General features: G+C 40.4%; 1 protein-coding gene across 5 annotated transcripts in view; it reads right to left on the bottom strand.

Moving 5' to 3' along the window:
• atp8a1 (ATPase phospholipid transporting 8A1) overlaps nucleotides 1-18,889 on the bottom strand; it is a 363,676-nt gene that overhangs the window by 306,773 nt on the left and 38,014 nt on the right. The window lies entirely within an intron of this gene.

Raw genomic sequence — 18,889 nt, 5'->3', positions numbered from 1 at the left:
TTCTCCAAGCAAATTAGTAGATGTGAGAAAATACTAAAATTGATTATGTTGACTCTAGAGACCGCGTCTGGGACTGAATGACCTCAATCCAGATTGTTTTAGCAGTCTTAAAAGAATCAATTTTATTCAAAAAACAATGACAATTTTCTATACTCCATACACATGCATTAATGTATAACTTCTTTGAATTCATCTACATGTGGGGACTGAAGTCTCAACTATCGTCTGCTATAGAAATTATACAATGGTATTCAAATGCAAATCTCTACTGATGTTTCCTATGCTACTTCGTCATATGGGATAATTTCAATTTATCTTCTAATCTCACCTATGCACACCCCTCCCATCCACAACACACATGGGACGAATAGAAACACTGATGCAGTTCTACCTACTCAAGAACATTGGATCAAATGTGATTAACCCTGGATTAATGTAAAATTGATGGTTGTTGCAGGCCTGTTGGACTGAAGATCCTTTTTCCTGCTTTCCATAAGATCACGTCGCTACGATAATATAACACTTATAGATGAGTGATAAATATTGTCTTAGCTAGTGATGACCTGATCTTGAAAATGAAATCTTAAAATGCCTGGGACATATTAGAAGACAGAAAATCAATGGTAAAGGAGGAACTAAGGCAGACTCCAGAATCAGAATGAGAAATACAGTTTGCTAAGGTAGATAGACAACAGCTACCGTTAGGTTGAAGAGAAATTTAGCTACCGTTAAGTTGAAGTGAAATTATGCAACCATACAAAGTCATCAACACTCCATTAATTCCCCAGTCACAGGAAAGTACTGTACATCCCTCAAAGTATTGCACAAGGAATGGATAGTACACTCAGAGGCAGGTAGCATCAACTTTATTACTGTCACTAGAATGGAAGAACACAAAATGTTTGTCTATAGGAGGATAATTGCTTGTTAATGTACAAAACATTCAAATCTAAATTTAATTGACTTCCCTATAAGTCTTAACTAAAATACAAAATATTTTCCATGGTTCAACCTATACGAACAGTGAAATTTAACTTCAGTTTTCTATATCACTTAAATCAGATTTGTCACATTCCATCTGTCACATACTTGAATTATCCAATGTCAAACCTCCTGGCAGGGAGGTTTGCTAAGACTACTGGGGAGAGTTTAAACTAGAATTGCTGGGGGGGTGGGAACTGAACTGAAGAGACGGTAGAAGGGGCAGTTAGCTTACAAATAGAGAAAGCTTGGAGGCAGTGTGAGAAGGAGGATAGGCAGGTGATAGAGAAGGGATACACTCAGACTGATGATTTGAGATGTCTACTTTAATGCAAGAAGCATCATGAACAAAGCGGATGAGTTTAGTACTTGGAGCTATACTGTTGTGGCAATTACAGAGACTTGGATGGGTCAAGGGCAGGAATGGTTACTTAAGAGTGCCAGGCTTTAGATACTTCAGAAAGGATGGGGAGGAGGCAAAAGAGATGGGGGCATGGCACTGCTGATCAGAAATAGTGTCATGGCTGCAGAAAAGGCGGAAGTCATGGAGGGATTGCCTACTAAGTCTCTGTGGGTGCAAGTTAGGAACAGGAAGGGATCAAAAACTCTACTGGGTGTTTTTTTTTTTATATAGACCACCCAATAGTAACAGGGACATGGCGGAGCAGATAGGGAGACAGATTCTGGAAAGATGTAATAATAACAGGGTCGTCGTTGGGGGAGATTTTAATTTCCCCAATATTAATTGGCATCTTCCTAGAGCAAGGGGTTTAGATAGGTGTGTTCAGGAAGGTTTCTTGACACAATTTGTAGATAAGCCTACAAGAGGAGAGGCTATACTTGATCTGGTATTGGGAAATGAACCTGGTCAGCTGTCAGGTCTTTCAGTGGGAGAGCATTTTGGAGAGAGTGATCATAATTCCATTTCCTTTACCATAGCATTGGAGGGGGATAGGAACAGACAAGTTAGGAAAGCGTTTAATTAGAGCAAGGGAAAATATGAAGCTATCAGGCAGAAACTTGGAAGCATAAATTGGGAACAGATGTTCTCAGGGAAATGTACGGCAGAAATGTGGCAAATGTTTGAGGGATATTTGCAAGACGTTCTGCATGGGTATGTTCCAATGAGACAGGGAAAAATGGTAGGGAACAGGAATCATGGTGTACAAAGGTTGTTGATAATCTACTCAAGAAAAAAAAAGCTTATGAAAGGTTCAAAAAACTAGGTAATGATAAAGATCTAGAAGATTATAAGGCTAGCAGGTAGGAGCTTAAGAATGAAATTACGAGAGCCAGAAGAGGGCAAGAGAAGACCTTGGCAGGCAGGATTAAGGAAAACCCCAAGGCATTCTACAGGTAAGTGAAAAGAGGAGGATAAGACGTGAGAGGATAGGACCAATCAAGTGTGACAGAGGAAAAGTGTGTATGGAACCAGAGGAGATAGCAGAGGTACTTAATGAATACTTTATTTCAGTATTCACTACGGAAAAGGGCCTTTGCGATTGTAGGGATGACTTACAGTGGACTGAAAAGCTTGAGCATAAAGACATTAAGAAAGAGGATGCGCTGGTGCTTTTGGAAAGCATCAAATTGGATAAGTCACCAGGTCCAAACAAGATATACCCCAGGCTACGGTGGGAGGCGAGGGAGGAGATTGCTGAGCCCCTGGAAATGATCTTTGCATCATCAGTGGGGACGAGAGAGGTTCCGTAGGATTGGAGAGTTGCAGATGTTGTTCCCTTATTCAAGAAAAGGAGTAGAGATAGAAAGGGAGTAGAGATAGCCCAGGAAATTATGGACCAGTGAGTCTTACATCAATGGTTGGTAAGTTGATGGAGAAGTTCCTGAGAGGCAGGATTTATGAACACTTGGAGATACATGATATGAATAGGATTAGTCAACATGGCTTTGTCAAAGGCAGGTCGTGCCTTTCGACCCTGATTGAATTTTTTGAGGATGTGACTAAAAACATTGATGAAAGTAGAGCAAATGCCTTGCTATGGATTTCAGCAAGGCATTTGATAAGGTACCCCATGCAAGGCTTATTGAGAAAGTAAGGAGGCATGGGATCCAAGGAGACCTTGCTTTGTGGATCCAGAATTGGCTTGCACACAGAAGGCAAAGAGTGGCTGTAGAGGGTCATATTCTGCATTGAAGTCGGTGACCAGTGGTGTGCCTCAGGGATCTGTTCTGGGACCCCTACTCTTCGTGATTTTTATAAATGACCTGGATGAGGAAGTGGAGGGATGGATTAGTAAATTTGCTGATGACACAAAGGTTGGGGGTGCTGTGGATAGTGTGGAGGGCTGTCAGAGGTTACAGCGGGACATCGATAGGATGCAAAATTGGGCTGAGAAGTGGCAGATGCAGTTCAATCCAGATAAGTGTGAGATGGTTCATTTTGGTAGGTCAAATATGATGGCAGAATATAGTATTAATGGTAAGACTCTTGGCAGTGTGGAAGTTCAGAACAATCTTTGGGTCCGAGTCCATAGGACATTTAAAGCTGCTGCACTGGTTGATTGTGTGGTTAAGAAGACACACAGTGCATTGGCCTTCATCAACTGTGGGATTTAGTTTAAGAGCCAAGAGGTAATATTACAGCCATATAGGAACTTGGTCAGACCCCACTTGGAGTACTGTGCTCAGTTCTGGTGCCTCACTACAGGAAGGATGTGGAAACTATAGAAAGGGTGCAGAGGAGATTTACAAGAATGTTGCCTGGATTGGGGAGCATGCCCAATGAGAATAGGTTGAGTGAACTTGGAACAAAAGAGGATGAGAGGTGACCTGAGAGATGTGTATAAGATGATGAGAAGCACTGATTGTGTAGATAGCCAGAGGCTTTTTCCCAGGGCTGATAAGGCTAGCATGAGAGGGCACAGTTTTGAAGTGCTTGGAAGTAGGTACAGAGGAGATATTAGGGTTAAGTTGTTTTTTTTTAAACGCAGAGGGTTGTGAATGCATGGAATGGACTGTGGTGGAGGCGGATACAATAGGGCCTTTTAAGAGGCTCCTGGATAGACACATGAAGCTTAGAAGAAGAGAGGGCTATGGGTAACCGTAGGCAATTTCTAAAGTAAGTACATATTTGGCATGGCATTGTTGGCCAAAGGGCCTGTATTGTGCTGTAGGTTTTATATGTTTCTATGTTATCTGTAGCCCAATGGGTTAAGTTCATAACAGGAAGCTGAAGAATCACAGTGGTCATCATCAACAGCCACAGCTCTGCAAAACTTTACAAGTTCTGTCACTCTCACAGCCACAAGATGTATCGCTTCATCTTTCGCTTCCTGTGAGAGTGGAATAGAAATTCACTCACATGATGATATCAGAAACTGCTCTGTCCAAGGTACTTTTCACATGAAAATTTAGAGGTCTGGTGTTTTTTTTTGCATCTTCATGTTGATGTCTAGCTTTGCTATGACCAGCAAAATAAAAACCTGCTTCCTCTATTACTTCTCTGGGAAGGAACTCTTCCACTCTTGTCAATCAATCCTCTCTGGGGCCACAGATCCACCAGCATAGAAAGTCAACTATTTGAAGTAATAGAATTCAGAATACTAAATATTTGGTGATTTTAGCCTACCCTATAAAAGAGGACTGCTTTTGATTTTAAGATAGCTCAGTACGAGTGACCAAAATAAATAAATAAATAAATAAATCAGTATTATTGCTTTCAACCTAGGTAGTTCTTGCAGATTAATTGCGTGCAATTCAGATAACTGTACAAGTTAAAACTTAAATGGAGCTACAATAAATATATTAAAATGTACAATAAATCTAACAAAACAATTTGCATATTGAAATTGTAAACTCAGAGTCAGCACTACACAATGATCATTATGATAAGCGGCAACTGAAGATACTAAGATTGAATCCAGTGGCCATCCACACATCCAGATGCAGAGAAATGATCTGGCTCAGCCTTGCTTCCAGAAAGTCATTCTGCGGAGTGAAGCAGTCCACGGACAGCGACTGGGTTTCTAGTGGCAGGTTCTGAGCACCTGCACCCACACACTCCCACTAGCCTTTGCAAACCTGTTGATAACAAAGTTATCCGAACTGTGTTCCAATGCCTCTGATAATGAAACATTTAGAAACAGTTCAAAGAAGGTCTTTTTAAAAGTAAATTAAAAGCAGTAGATAATTTTGTAGTTTTAAAAAAATGAGACCAGGCAAAACTGAACAACCCATTTGTAATTATTTTAGTCATGCTTATCAGTGGTGGGCCTGGCAACTGAGTAACAGGTTAAATGTGTTACACACACACAAAATGCTTGAGGAACTCGGCAGGTCAGGCAGCATCTATGGAGGGAAATAAACAGTGGACATTTCAAGCCAGAAACCCTTCACCATGACCAGGAAGGGGCACAAGCAGAATAAGAAGGTGGTGGGGTTGTGGTGAGGGAGTACAAGCTGACAGGTGATGCATGAAATCAGGTGATCGGTGTGCTGCTTGCATCTGCCATTCAGCTTATTTTGACAGCTGCGTTTCAACCTGCAAATGCAGAAGTCATCGAGTAACTGGCCTGCAAAAAAAAAGCTGCCAATCAACCTCAGAGTAATAGCCATAACTGAACATAACTGTTCATAATACTCAAACCCAAGCTGTTACATCAATCTTTTTTTTTGGATCAGGAGAAAACTTAACAAGTTTACCAACATGTGAAAAGAAAGTGAATATTCTTGCCCACAGTGGCCACAACAATTGCATGCAGAAGCTATTATTCATTTTCCACTTGGCTGAATTCCCTGCCCAAACATAGATGAGCTTTTTCCAATATGAATGGCTCCAAGTTAAGAACTGTCAAAGAAACTATTTCCTTGGTCTCTGTAGTGACAAGCAAATGCCACACAACAAAGCCTAAAGCCAAGTCAATTAAAAATCAACACGGCCTGAAACAGATCTACCGGAACAAATGTTGTACCCTTCCAGTTGAAGCTCCAAGTACAATGAAAATGCATACATTCTCCTACTTATGGAGAAAGTTTACTCTTCTGGATTACACATTCACTTATTCATTTAACAATAATGGACAAAGAACAAATAATAGAACATGTAGATTTCACTAGCAACACACACAAAATGCTGGTGGAATGCAGCAGGCCAGGCAGCATATATAGGAAGAGGTACAGTTGACATTTTGGGCCGAGACCCTTCGTCAAGACTAACTGGAAGAAGAGGTAGTCAGAGATTCGAAAGTGGGAGGGGGAGGGGGAGATTCGAAATGATAGAAGACAGGAGGGGGAGGGATGATGCTAAGAGCTGGAAAATTGATTGGCAAAAGGGATACAGAGCTGGAGAAGGGGGAGGATCATGGGACGGGAGGTCGAGGGAGAAAGAAAGGGGGAGGGGAGCCCAGAGGAAGATGGAGAGCAGGCAAGGAGTGATTGTGAGAAGGACAGAGAGAGAGAAAATGAGGGGGGGGGGGGGAAGAAGAGAATAAAAATAAATAAATAAATAAATAAATAAATAAATAAATAAATAAATAAGGGATGGGGTAAGGGGGGGGGATTTTACTGTCCTTTTTGCTATTCGCCTTCTGCTGAAACAGATCTCTGGCAGATGCCATCCGCCTCTCCCTACACTCATCTCTGGAACATCTGGACTGTAAAGGCACCTACATCAGATTATCTACTGAGTACAGCTCCAACTTCAATACCATAATCCCATCAAATTCATCACCAAACTCCAGACTCTGTCTGCAATTGGATCATTGATTTCATAAAGAAAAATGATCCCTATGAATAGGTAGCAGCAGAACCTACACCATGGTTAATCTATACAGCGGTACTCCACAAGGTTACATCTTCAGCCCTCAACTCTATCCCCTGTACACTCGTGACAGTGTGGCCAAATCCTGCTCCAACTTCATCTACAAGTTTGTAGATGACACCACCATACTGGGGTGTGACTCAAATAACAATAAGTCAACAACAAGAAGAGTAATAACTGTTCCCTCATGCCACCAAAACAAAAGAACTGGTCAGCGGTTTCTATCTACATTGACGGTGCTAAGGTTGAGAGTGTTAATAGCTGCAAGTTCCTAACAGTACTCATCACCAACAGTCTGTATTTGATCTGATTTTTTAATTCTTAGATTAGATTGTTTGATTGTTTTTTTACAGTTTAACAATTATCTGCTTGTATTTTATATAATTACTTATAATCTTTTATTTTATATAAATTACAAGCAACTACTTACTATGATTCCGAGTGGCTATATTATGTGCCTAAGAGTTTAGTATGCTTCTAGTGGCTATACAAAATAGTTCTGGAAATTTCCTGGTCCTGCATTAAATACTTTCTCATTGGGTAACTTTGCAATATAGTATTCAAAGGAGTATATTCTAATCTTAGTAGTATAAAATAGCTGTTTTATGCTAGGTGGAATCTTTAGTTTCTCTGTTCTTCAACCAGTTGACCCCCTATCATGGTCTGTTTAGATTTCTCTTTGTTTTATCAACTTCCAATAAAACGCTCATAAAGCAACAAGTTTTGTGCCCTTTCCTGACTTGGAAAAGAACGTTGGATTTAAACACTAGAATCCATCACTTGTCCTTTTCCAATCGCATGGATCCCTTGGCCAGGAATGCGCACCAGTGCCTTAACTTCATCAAACAAAACGATTGGAATTAGCTGTGACAATAATAAACTAACTCCAATTGCTGTGTAAGAATCACGAATGTATATTTTCATAAGCACCGGTACTGCATGAAAAGAGAGCTAGCCTAGAAAGCAATTGCTTTCTTTGCCATTTGGTGACAGTGTGATTTGTCTAACCATTCAGATTAACTAGTTCTCCACATGCTTGCCTCTTTTTTCCCCCTAAAGTGAAGCAAACAAGCCATACGCGTGGAAGATTTGTTATTTGCAGATTTTCTTTGAGAAATATTTTTCTATAGCATGCAAGTAACACATTTTTCTCATCTTTAAAGTTTTCAGCAATTATCGCTCAAAGGAGCAAAATCAAAACAGTTACCCTCATCCAAAATAAAACATATTAAATCCACTGGAGACAGAAAATATTCACTCTAGAGAACATTGCCCACTGCAAGAGTCATACATTTTGATATTCATCTATTGATTTGAAAATGATTTGGCATTTGAATTGCCGAATTTTAACTCCACAGAAAAGGTTATCAAGGATAGAGCCTTAAAACAGCCTCTGGATATCTTCAATCTCAGAACTGGATGTCAGGTATTCATCTTTAATTTAAATGACAGGACTATATACTATAATCCCTCGATTTGCACCTAAAGGCTGCATTCTTCACTGCAGCATACACAAAAAGCTGAAGGGACTCCTGACATCCTGAAGAAGGGTCTCAGCCCGAACCAACTGTTTATTCCTTTCCATAAATGCTGCCTGACCTGCTGAGTTCCTCCAGCAGTTTACGTGCATGTTGCTCTCTAGATTTTCAACGTCTATAGAATCTTCTGCTTATCCTTCTCTGCAATCCCATCTGAAACACTGGGAAAAGTGTTGTTTCCTGATTTCTGGTTTAGTTTCCTCCTCCATAATATTATTTTATACCATATTCAATATTAGAGAACATGTACTTAAGCTGAAAGGGGGAAGTTGAAATTGAGATGTGTGGAGTAGGTTTTAGTTTTATAAACAATGAGTTATAGGTGTCTGGAATCAACAGCCAGGAGTACCACCTCAAGCAGATATGACAACAGTTTCCAAAATTATTTAAACAGGCATGTGAATATGCAGAAAATAGACGGATAGTTAACTGTATGCAACCAGAAGAGATTTCATTGAACTTAGATCTGTGTTCGACACAGACATTATAAGCCAAATGGCTTGATCCTATGGTGTACTTTCTATGTTCTAACAAAGCTGACTCTCAAATTACTTATGGCACATTTCCTGGGCTTTATATTGTTACCACTGCCAAAGGTTACTATGCAAATGCAACAGATTAGGGATTGCAATAGATGCCAAGTGCAAAGAACAGACAGAACCCAAAAGGTCTGTCTCATATATATTAGCTCTGAATCAGTCACAGTTACATGGTTGAGGCTCCTGATGTTCAAATATCTCTTATACACCAATTTGCAACAGTATCCTCACTGCTTGCTCCTTTAAAGTACATTTTTAGAATATTCAACAAATTAGCAATTGAGCACCCAAGGTCAAAGATTTTTCTGTCATCACTTAAGTACAGAACTGGTCCATTATTTAATCTTGCTGCATCATGTATGGCAAACCATTGGCCAGATCATCTCCGAACGACTCACTTGTAATACTTCCAACCTAGTGTACTGCCTTTAACATTAGAGATCTAGGTTCCTTGACACGAGTTTCCCAGTACAGATTGGGCAATTGCTTTGTGTTTCAGTCTGAAGAGGCTGCCCAGAGCTTATTATTGCCAACCTTTTCAATTCTCCACCTGTCTCTGATGCGCCTGCAGTCTCCTGAAGTGATCTGTTTCAAGATTGAAGAACAGAACCTCCAGCTTCCAGCTCCACATGTAGCAGACTTTGTGGCTTCATTTGAAATTCAACAACCTCAGGTTATTTGCTTGCTCACAACTGGCTTGTTCTTCTTTTGGTTAGCATCTGTGATATTAACAGTTTCCCTCTCTCTTCCCCCCACCCCCAATACACTGGGTATTTCCTATACCCCTGATCTGCATTTTATAACTTCAAAAGAATCATGTTCCTTTGCTTGTTTTCTCACTCCCTCTTTACTTGCCCTGTTTAACCAGATAGCTTCATCAACAAACAAAAAAATCCCCACACCAGTTTCAGCTTGCACAAGAGATATTCCTTGTGTTCTCTCTCTCCTTTTCCATTCTCTCTGTAGCTTATAACTGTTGGATTTTTTTTTATCTTTCATTATACATAAACTTCATCAGAAACAATGATCATCTTTCTCTATCCACAGATACTGCATGACCTGCTGAGTACGTCTAGTATTTTTAAACATTTTAATGCGCATTTTCCAAATACAGGGAGGTTAATGCACTGGCCCAATAAACTGGAGCAGGCTCCGAGCAGCCAAAGACATTTGATTTAATCAGATGTTTTTTTAAAAAAGACTAACAATTAAAAACAAAGCAAAAGAAATGGAAAGAAACCTAGTAGCAATTACCTGCATTTACCTTAACGCGCCCCCCCCCCGCCCCCGGGTCAGAGGCCACATTAATTGAATAGGAGTGTCATATGCAGGTCTCTGGCCTAAAACTAAGGGGCCAGTTGTGAAATGCAAGTCACCTCCTCTCCTCAATGTCGGCATTCCACTACTCAATCTGAATTGCACAACAAAACTGTGTGGTTGACATTTTGGTCACTGAATATCTAGTTACCAGAAATACTGCTATTGCCTGCTGCTGGTATACAAAATTTAGCCCCATGTACATCATGCTAAGCCTCTTACAGATAAAACCAGACTACAAAGCCTGGGAGATCACAATACATCGAGGAACAGGAGACCTCAAATGATATTCTAAATTCAACTTAAGATGGTGAAATTTAAAAATTAATACCAAGGTCATTCCTTTCTAAATCTACAAGTCGAGAAAGGTCAACTAAGGCAATCAGCTTGGACTTTGCTTTAATTAATCACAGACCACAGGATGTAAAAAAAAGAAATGTACTATATTTCATCCATAACTTCATTAAAGAAAATACCGCATGTATTCCAAGTTCGGTCGAGCAGCTAAGCATCAGAATAGCAAATACAAGAATAATTTCTAGTTTTCTCCAGATCAGCATTATAACCAGAAGTTGAAAATCCATTGACTTGGCATGCCAATGCTCCTGGTCTGGAAGGAAACTAATGTCTAGGTTCCTTCATTGTGACTGTCTCTCTTCACTACCATTTTACAATCCTTGGCATTTCCATTTCTCTTCTGTCAGAGTTGAACTCCTTTATCCACAGTCATTTTTATTTTCACATTGATTTTTTGCTTTCATTGCCATCAAAATCTTTTTTTGCCACTCTGCAAGGCCTTAGAGTGAAGTTACATGTTGTTCTGTCTAGACCTCAATTACGTATGATTGATATTTTGCCCACAGTTCCTGCCATTCCTCTTGTGTACTCTTACGTTTTGAAGTATGCTGGTTCACAAACTTTGAGGAGATCTTATTTTGAATTTGATTTGCATTTCCGCTCCTCCTCTTGCTATGAGAAGGTGAGAGCAGTTACAATACCCAAAGATACAAGCAAAATTCAGTCTGAGGGGGCAGGATAAAAAGAATCTCAATCACATATGCTCATTCTAAGGCTGTTAGGTTGCCAAAAACTGAGTTGCTTAGATGCATGCACACCAATAGGAAAAAGAGTGTGAGAAAACATCCGTATCTCCGATTCACGTGCTCCTTACAGTAAAAGTTAACACTTCCTTTTCCATTTTGCACTGATGTAATGCCAGAGAAAGCATTACAAACCACTCCAACTAAGCTATTATATGTATTTAGTTTAATCAATAGATTTTCTCCACTAACTGCCATGTATAGTTTACAACATTCAGATGTGTACAAATATCAAGCTTTGGGCTATTTTAGAAAGCAGAAGGGAGTTCTGTCCCATCCCATACACTTACAGTCACTGCGCCTTCAAAATTGTAATTTCCTCATTATTTTCAATATTACAAGTTAATATTGCTCAGCACCACTAATAAAAATGCACACTCTTACTACTGTGTTCATTTAGCTGTTCCTGCTAAATGATTCAGCAACAGCTTCTTCCCCTCTGCCGTCTGATTCCTAAATAGACATTCACTTTTTAAAAAAAATATATAGTACTTCTGTTTTTTGCCCATTATTTAATCTATTCCATATATGTATACAGGTGTTCCCTGCTTTTCGAACGTTCGCTTTATGAAACCTCACTGTTACGAAAGACCTACATTAGTATCCTGTTTTCACTTTCAGAAGGTGTTTTCACTGTTACGAAAAAAAAGCAGTGCGCGATAAAAAATTCAGCGCGTGAAAAAAATCAGCATGCGGTAAAAGGCAGCGCGCACCCTGAGCAGCTGCTCTTCCCCAGATTTGGAACGGCATTGCTTAAACACATGCCTGTGAGCAGTCATTTGCAAGATGAGTTCTATGGTGTCAGAAAAGCCTGAAAGAGCTCGTAAGGGCGTAAAACTAGACATAATTAAGCATTTCAATGGTGGTGAACAAAGTAAGGACAAAGTGAGTTTGGCTTGTGGAAGCTGACGAAGATAATGTTGAAGAGGTTTTGGCATCCCATGACCAAGAACTGATAGATGAAGAGCTGATGCAATTGGAAGAAGAAAGGATAACAATCGAAACCGAATTCATTAGCGAAATGAACGTGAAGCAACTGCGTGAGATTTTCGCTGCAATGATAAAATACGACTTCAATTTTGAAAGGGTACATAGGTTTAGAGGATATTTGCAAGATGGGTTGAGTCCTTACAAAGAACTGTATGATAGAAAAATGCACGAGGTTCAGCAGTCAAGCAAGCCTTCCACATCAGCCACAGCAGACAACGAACCTCGACCTTCGACATCGAGGCAAGCAGTCATAGGAGAAGATGAGCTGCCTGACCTGATTGACGATGAGATGACACCTCAGTGTCCCACCACCCCAACACCCAGGCCGCGGACAGATACTGTACCGATTCGTGGAGAATGCAGCAGTAGCTGGGAGGCACACAGCACATCTTTAAGAAAAAAGCCGAAATAAACATGCTAATTAATTAGGTGCCGCCCCACACGTAATTGTCAGCCCAGATCAAACGCGACGCAGTCGGAAATCGGCACTGATCTGGGCCAACATTTACATGTCCGGCGGCACCTAATTAATTAGCATGTTTATTTCGGCTTTTTTCTTAAATCTGTGCTGTGTGCCTCCCAGCTACCGTTGCACCCCTGCATGCTTCACGGTTCAGTATCTGTCGGCAGCCTGGAGGGTGGGGGCCACTGCACCACCCAAACTCCAACTCAGTCTAACACACCATCATCAGTGTGTTCTGCGCTGTCTTCCCAATTCCGGTAAGTGATACTACACTGTACATACATTATTTCTACTTTATATAGGCTGTGTATTTTTACGTGTTATTTGGTATAATTTGGCAGCTTCATAGCTTAAAGATTACTGGAGAGCACTTGCGCCGTGTTTTTGCCAACAGCGCTTGCGTGAGATTTTCTGCCGACGGCGCTTGCGTGAGATTTTCGCTGTGGAGAACAGTTGAGTAATGATTGTGGAAAAGTATTTCTACTTTATATAGGCTGTGTATTTATCATATCATTCCTGATTTTACTATATGTTACTGTTATTTTAGTTTTTATATGTTATTTGGTACGATTTGGTTGGTAGGTTATTTTTGGGTCTGTGAACGCTCACAAAATTTTCCCATATAAATAAATGGTAACTGCTTCTTCGCTTTACGACATTTCGGCTTACGAACCGTTTCATAGGAACGCCCTACCTTCGGATGGCAGGGGACACCTGTACTGTATAAAGTATACTGAATAAGATTTACTTGCTTATTTATTATTATGTTTTTTTTCTTCTAGATTATGTACTGCATTGAACTGCTGCTACTAAGGTAACAAATTTCACATCACATGCTGGTGATAATAAACCTGATTCTGATTCTGTCTCTCTTTGGATTTTTGTTTCAATTTTCCTGACCTTCACCCTTCCATGCACATTATTGTTCATAGTTTTAAAATGAGAATCCCTTTCTCAAGTGGAAAATTGTTAGCATTTGGCATTTACTAATCATCAATAAAACGCTAATATCTGTTGGCTTGAAAACTAAATTGCATTTTTCTTTTGAAGGTTTAAAAAAATTGCAGGTTTGACATACCAACAGTAACAGTCAAAGCAGACTGTTATGGGCCCATAAAAGTGACTACTGGTTTGCCATTTTAATGTCAGCACAGAAATTTGAATGATTTCATTTCGTGCTTTCTGATTTCTGGCTGGATTTGAATTGTGCATTCTGAATCTCTATACCACAACCTCATTATGTCTGACGGGTACCAAATGAAAGCAATTTTTGTTAAAAGTAAAAGCACTAAGAATGTTGGTGGAAGTGACAGCAAGTCTGGTAGCACCTCTGGACAGAAAGTAAATGCTGACAGCCTGGATCTTCTGGAAAGCAGTGGCAAGACCAAGCAAAGTCACATACAGTTAGAAGGGATAATGACACAGAGCCAAATCTGGCTCAGTGTTGAGTTGTGAAGTTCCAGACTGTCGATCATCATGTGAAATTCTGAGATGGTAATCAAATGTGTGCATAGGGTGTTAAAAAGAAATGCTTCTCAAAAAAAAACAGGCAAAGAATTTTGGAAGGGCAAAAACATATAAAATAAAGTTGAATCGGTGGATTAGCCATTTACAGGTGGCCCCAGTTTTCCGAACGTTCGCTTTACGACACCTCGCTGTTACGAAAGACACTTATTGATGATTAGTTACCCGTTTTCGCTAACAGAAGGTGTTTTCACTGTTACGAAAAAAGGCAGTGCGCACCCAAACAGCCAAGCTCCTCCCCCGGAACTGCATTCCAGCCACCATTCCTTAAACACGCGCTTTATCTCGATTTATTTTGTGCATCCGTTACCAAGATGAGTTCTAAGGTATCGGAAAAGCCTAAAAGAACTCATAAGGGTGTTACACTTAGTGTAAAACTAGACATAATTAAACGTTTCCATCGTGGTGAACGAAGTAAGGACGTTGTCCACGCGTTGAACTTGCCTGCGTCCACCATTTGCACTATTTATACACAGAGAGAAAGAATTTTGAAAGCTGCCTATGTTACTGTTGGTTCTGCTCATAGTAAAGTGGTCTCTCTTAGTCAGCATCCAATACAGGTGTCCCCCGCTTTTCGATCGTTTGCTTTACGAAACCTCACTGTTATGAAAGACCTACATTAGTACCCTGTTTTTGCTTTCAGAAGGTGTTTTCACTGTTACGAAGAAAGGCAGCGCGCGATAAAAAATCAGTGCGCGAAAAAATCAGCACGCGATAAAAGGCAGTGCGCGCCCCGAGCAGCCGCTCTCCCAGGATTCGGAACAGCATTGCTTAAACACGTTGCATTGAGCAGCCGTTAGCAAGAAGAGTTCTAAGGTGTCGGAAAAGCCTGAAAGAGTAAAGGTGTTACACTTAGCGTAAAACTAGACAGTTAAGCGTTTCGATTGTAGTGAACGAAGCAAGGACAAAGTGAGTTTGGCTTGTGGAAGTTGACGAAGATGATGTTGAGGAGGTTTTGGCATCCCATGACCAAGAACTGATAGATGAAGAGCTGATGCAGTTGGAAGAGGAAAGGATAACGATTGAAACCGAATGCAACAGAATGCAGAAAGTGAAGCAACTGTGTGAGATTTTCGCTGCAATGATAAAGTACGACTTTAATTTTGAAAGGGTACATCGGTTTAGGGGATATTTGCAGGATGGTTTGAGTGCCTACAAACAACTGTATGATAGAAAAATGTGCGAGGCTCAGCAGTCAAGCAAGCCTTCCACATCAGCCACAGCAGACAATGAACCTCGAGGCGGGCAGTCATAGGAGAAGATGAGCTGCCTGCCCTGATCAATGACGAGATGACACCCCCGTGTCCCACCACCCCAACACCCGAGCCCCGGACAGATACTGTACCAATTCGCGAAGAACGCAGCGGTAGCCAGGAAACACACAGCACATCTTTAAGAAAAAAGCCGAAATAAACATGCTAATTTATTAGGTGCCGTCTAGCACGTAATTGTCAGCCCAGATCAGAGGCCATGGATTGATGAGTGTACAAAGTGTGGTGTTCCATTAAGTTTTCTTATACTTACGGAGAAATCAGTCAGTCTTTTTAATAAGCTGAAACAGAAAGCACTGGACAATGGTGATGAAAGTGTTGCGAAAGTGGAATTTAAAGGTAGTCATGGGTGGTTTCTGAGGCGAGGGCAGCTTCATAGTTTAAGCAGTGGTCCCCAACCTCCGGGCCGCGGACCGATACCGGGCCATGAAGAACGCTGCGGTGCAGCAGCAGTTAGGACGCACCCAGCACATCTTTAAGAAAAAAGCTGAAATAAACAAGCTAATTAATTAGGTACCACCCAGCACGTAAATGTCAGCCCAGATCAAAGGTGATTGCCGATTGCCTCAGGTGGTTATTCGTGTAAGCAAGTGTTTAACTGTGACGAAACTGCAATTTATTGAAGTCTTCCCAATTCCGGTAAGTGAAACTACACTGTACATTCATTATTTCTGCTTTATATAGGCTGTGTATTCTTATGTGTTATTTGGTATGATCCGGCAGCTTCATAGCTTAAAGGTTACTGGAGAGAGTGTTTCTGCCGAGAGCACTTGCGTGAGATTTTCGCTACGGAGAACAGTGCAGCAATGATTGTAGAAAAGTATTTTTACCTTATATAGGGTGTGTATTTATCATATCATTCCTGCTTTTACTATATATTAGTTATTTTAGGTTTTATGTGTTATTTGGCATGATTTTGTAGGTTATTTTTTGGGTCTGGGAACGCTCAAAAAATTTTCCCACACTAATAAATGGTAATTGCTTATTTACTTTATGACATTCCGGCTTAAGAACCATTTCATAGGAACGCTCTACCTTCGGATAGCGGGGGAAACCTGTACTTGGTAGGGAGGTTGATGTGGAAGACGCGACATGGCAGAAAGGGCCTATTCCGCTCTGCACCGCTAAATAAATGGTATTTATGCAGATGCTGCCCGAACTGCTGAGTGTTTCTAACATTTTCTGCTTTTACCAGAACTACGATACTTGCAGAGAACAGCCTAACAGTAAGAAACTTCGCTCCTGCAGCTACACTCTTCAGGGCAATTAGTGTCAAGAGCCAAGAAGTTATACATAACAGCCGTGGCTTGAACCTGCGGAATCAGACTCATTCTTCGCACAGTAAATCCAGGTTGCCATCAAAATCCTGCAACACATTAATTCCCTACTGCGTACATTTTTCACCGTACAGGATTCCTTTTGCCCCATCTCTCTCACTACTTTGCATCACCTAACTTTTCCATAAATGGAAAATGATACTGTGTCTCAAATAATCTTCTTTGCTATTATTCCTTCTTTGCAGCAAAAATGTAAAGAGAGACAAACACACACACACTTCGGACGGTTTGTTTTGATCCTCGATAACGAAAGTAACAAATGAAACATGAGGCCCTTTGGCAACAAACTGCATAATCAAGTTAGAAATGATCACAGTTCAAAATACCAAGGAAATAAGTTTTCAAGGCCATTTTTAAAGTAATCAAAAGTCTTTAAAATCTTAGCTGATTGTTGTTCTAAACGTCTGCTAATTCCAAGCACAGAGAATAATATGTTCAATAAGTAATTGCCCATACACTAATCAAGTAGAACAACAAAGAACCAGCTCTGGAAATGACATAGGTAGAGGGAAGTGAAGGAAAGCAAATACAAAAATAGACAAGCTGCTGTAGGTGTGTCAACTGAGCAGCGTGACTCACAAAAGTGCAGCTGCAAATGTGAAACAAAGCTTATCACTGAACTGTGCCTTAGCACTGAACAGAGAACAGGACCGCACAAGAACAAACACTTTGGCCCACAATTTGTGCTGAACAAATTACATTAGTAATCAAATGCCCAATTAAACCAATCCCTTCTACCTACACATCGTCCATATCCTTCCATTTCCTACCATTCGTGTACTTATTTAAGAGCCTCTCAAGTGCCTCTATTGTATTTGGTTCCACCACCACCCCCAGGAGCACATTTCAGGCACACTCTACTGCGTAAAAAAATCATGTTATGCACATTTCCTTCGAACTTAAAAGCACCCCTTTGGGAAAAGATACTGGCAACCTACTCTATTTATGCCTCTCATAATTTTAGAAACCTCCATCAGATTTCAACCCAGTCTCTGCTGCACCAAAGGAAGCAATCCAAGTTTATCCAAAATCTCCTTATAGCACATGCCCTGCCTTGTAATACAGGCAACATCCTGGTAAACCTCTCCTGTATTCTCAACATCCTTCCTATAATGGCAGGGGGTTGCAAGATATTATGTTGGAAAGCTGAAAATTAGATGAGGCAAATTTATAGAAGATATCCAGTGAGTAGCCAAAAACAAGTTGAACAAATGCTTTATACGTACCGAAAACAGGTGAGGCCCTTCAGGAGTTCAGAACATGTAGGGCTCACTTAAAAGTTATTAAAAATGAAGAGAGTTACAAAATATCAGTGCCCGACAAGATTAATAAAAATCTGAAGGCACATAGTAAGTATTCTAAAGCACAACGATACTAAATATACCAGAAGAAAGAGTGTAAGGTTTGTTAGGGACCAAAACGTGCAATCTAGGCATAGAGTCAGGAAGGCATAGGATACAGAAAAAATGTACTCATTTCAGAAAGACAGTTGCAGATTTCAGGGAGTGGACAGAGATATTGCAGAGCACATTAACATTAGAAAGATGAATTCATTAGTTTTAGTGTGCATAAAAGCAGATAAGTCCCCAGAGTCTGAATAGATGCAACTCACTCTGTTATGAGAGGCAGGGATTGAGATTGCTGCAGCCCTGAAAGGGACCTTTTTGAAAAATCTTCAGCTGGCACAGGCAGAGTGACAAAAGGATGGCAGCAAATGGGGTACCTCTGGATGGGTAGTGAGTGATGAGCTACAATTCCAGGAAAGTCCAGTGTCAGTGATAGAGAAATTACCGAAAAAATTCTGAATCATGGGAAGGATTACACAAGGAAGGATTGTGAAAGAAGATGGTCAGCATGGCTTTGATGGTGGAAGATTCTATCTGACTAAACTGACTGATAAAGTAGTAACAAATACAGTTGATTCCAGTTAAGTGGGACACAACAGGACCAGTACATTTTGGCTCAATTAAGTGGCTGTCCCAATTAGCGAAAGTTCCATGGAAATAGTTAAAAAGGTACCAAAAAAGATAAACTACCGCTTTCCTGAGTA

This window comes from Mobula birostris, chromosome 3 (genome assembly GCF_030028105.1).
Source record: "Mobula birostris isolate sMobBir1 chromosome 3, sMobBir1.hap1, whole genome shotgun sequence".
Classification (NCBI taxonomy): Eukaryota; Metazoa; Chordata; class Chondrichthyes; order Myliobatiformes; family Myliobatidae; genus Mobula; species Mobula birostris.
This window is presented reverse-complemented; position numbering and strand designations above follow the sequence as displayed.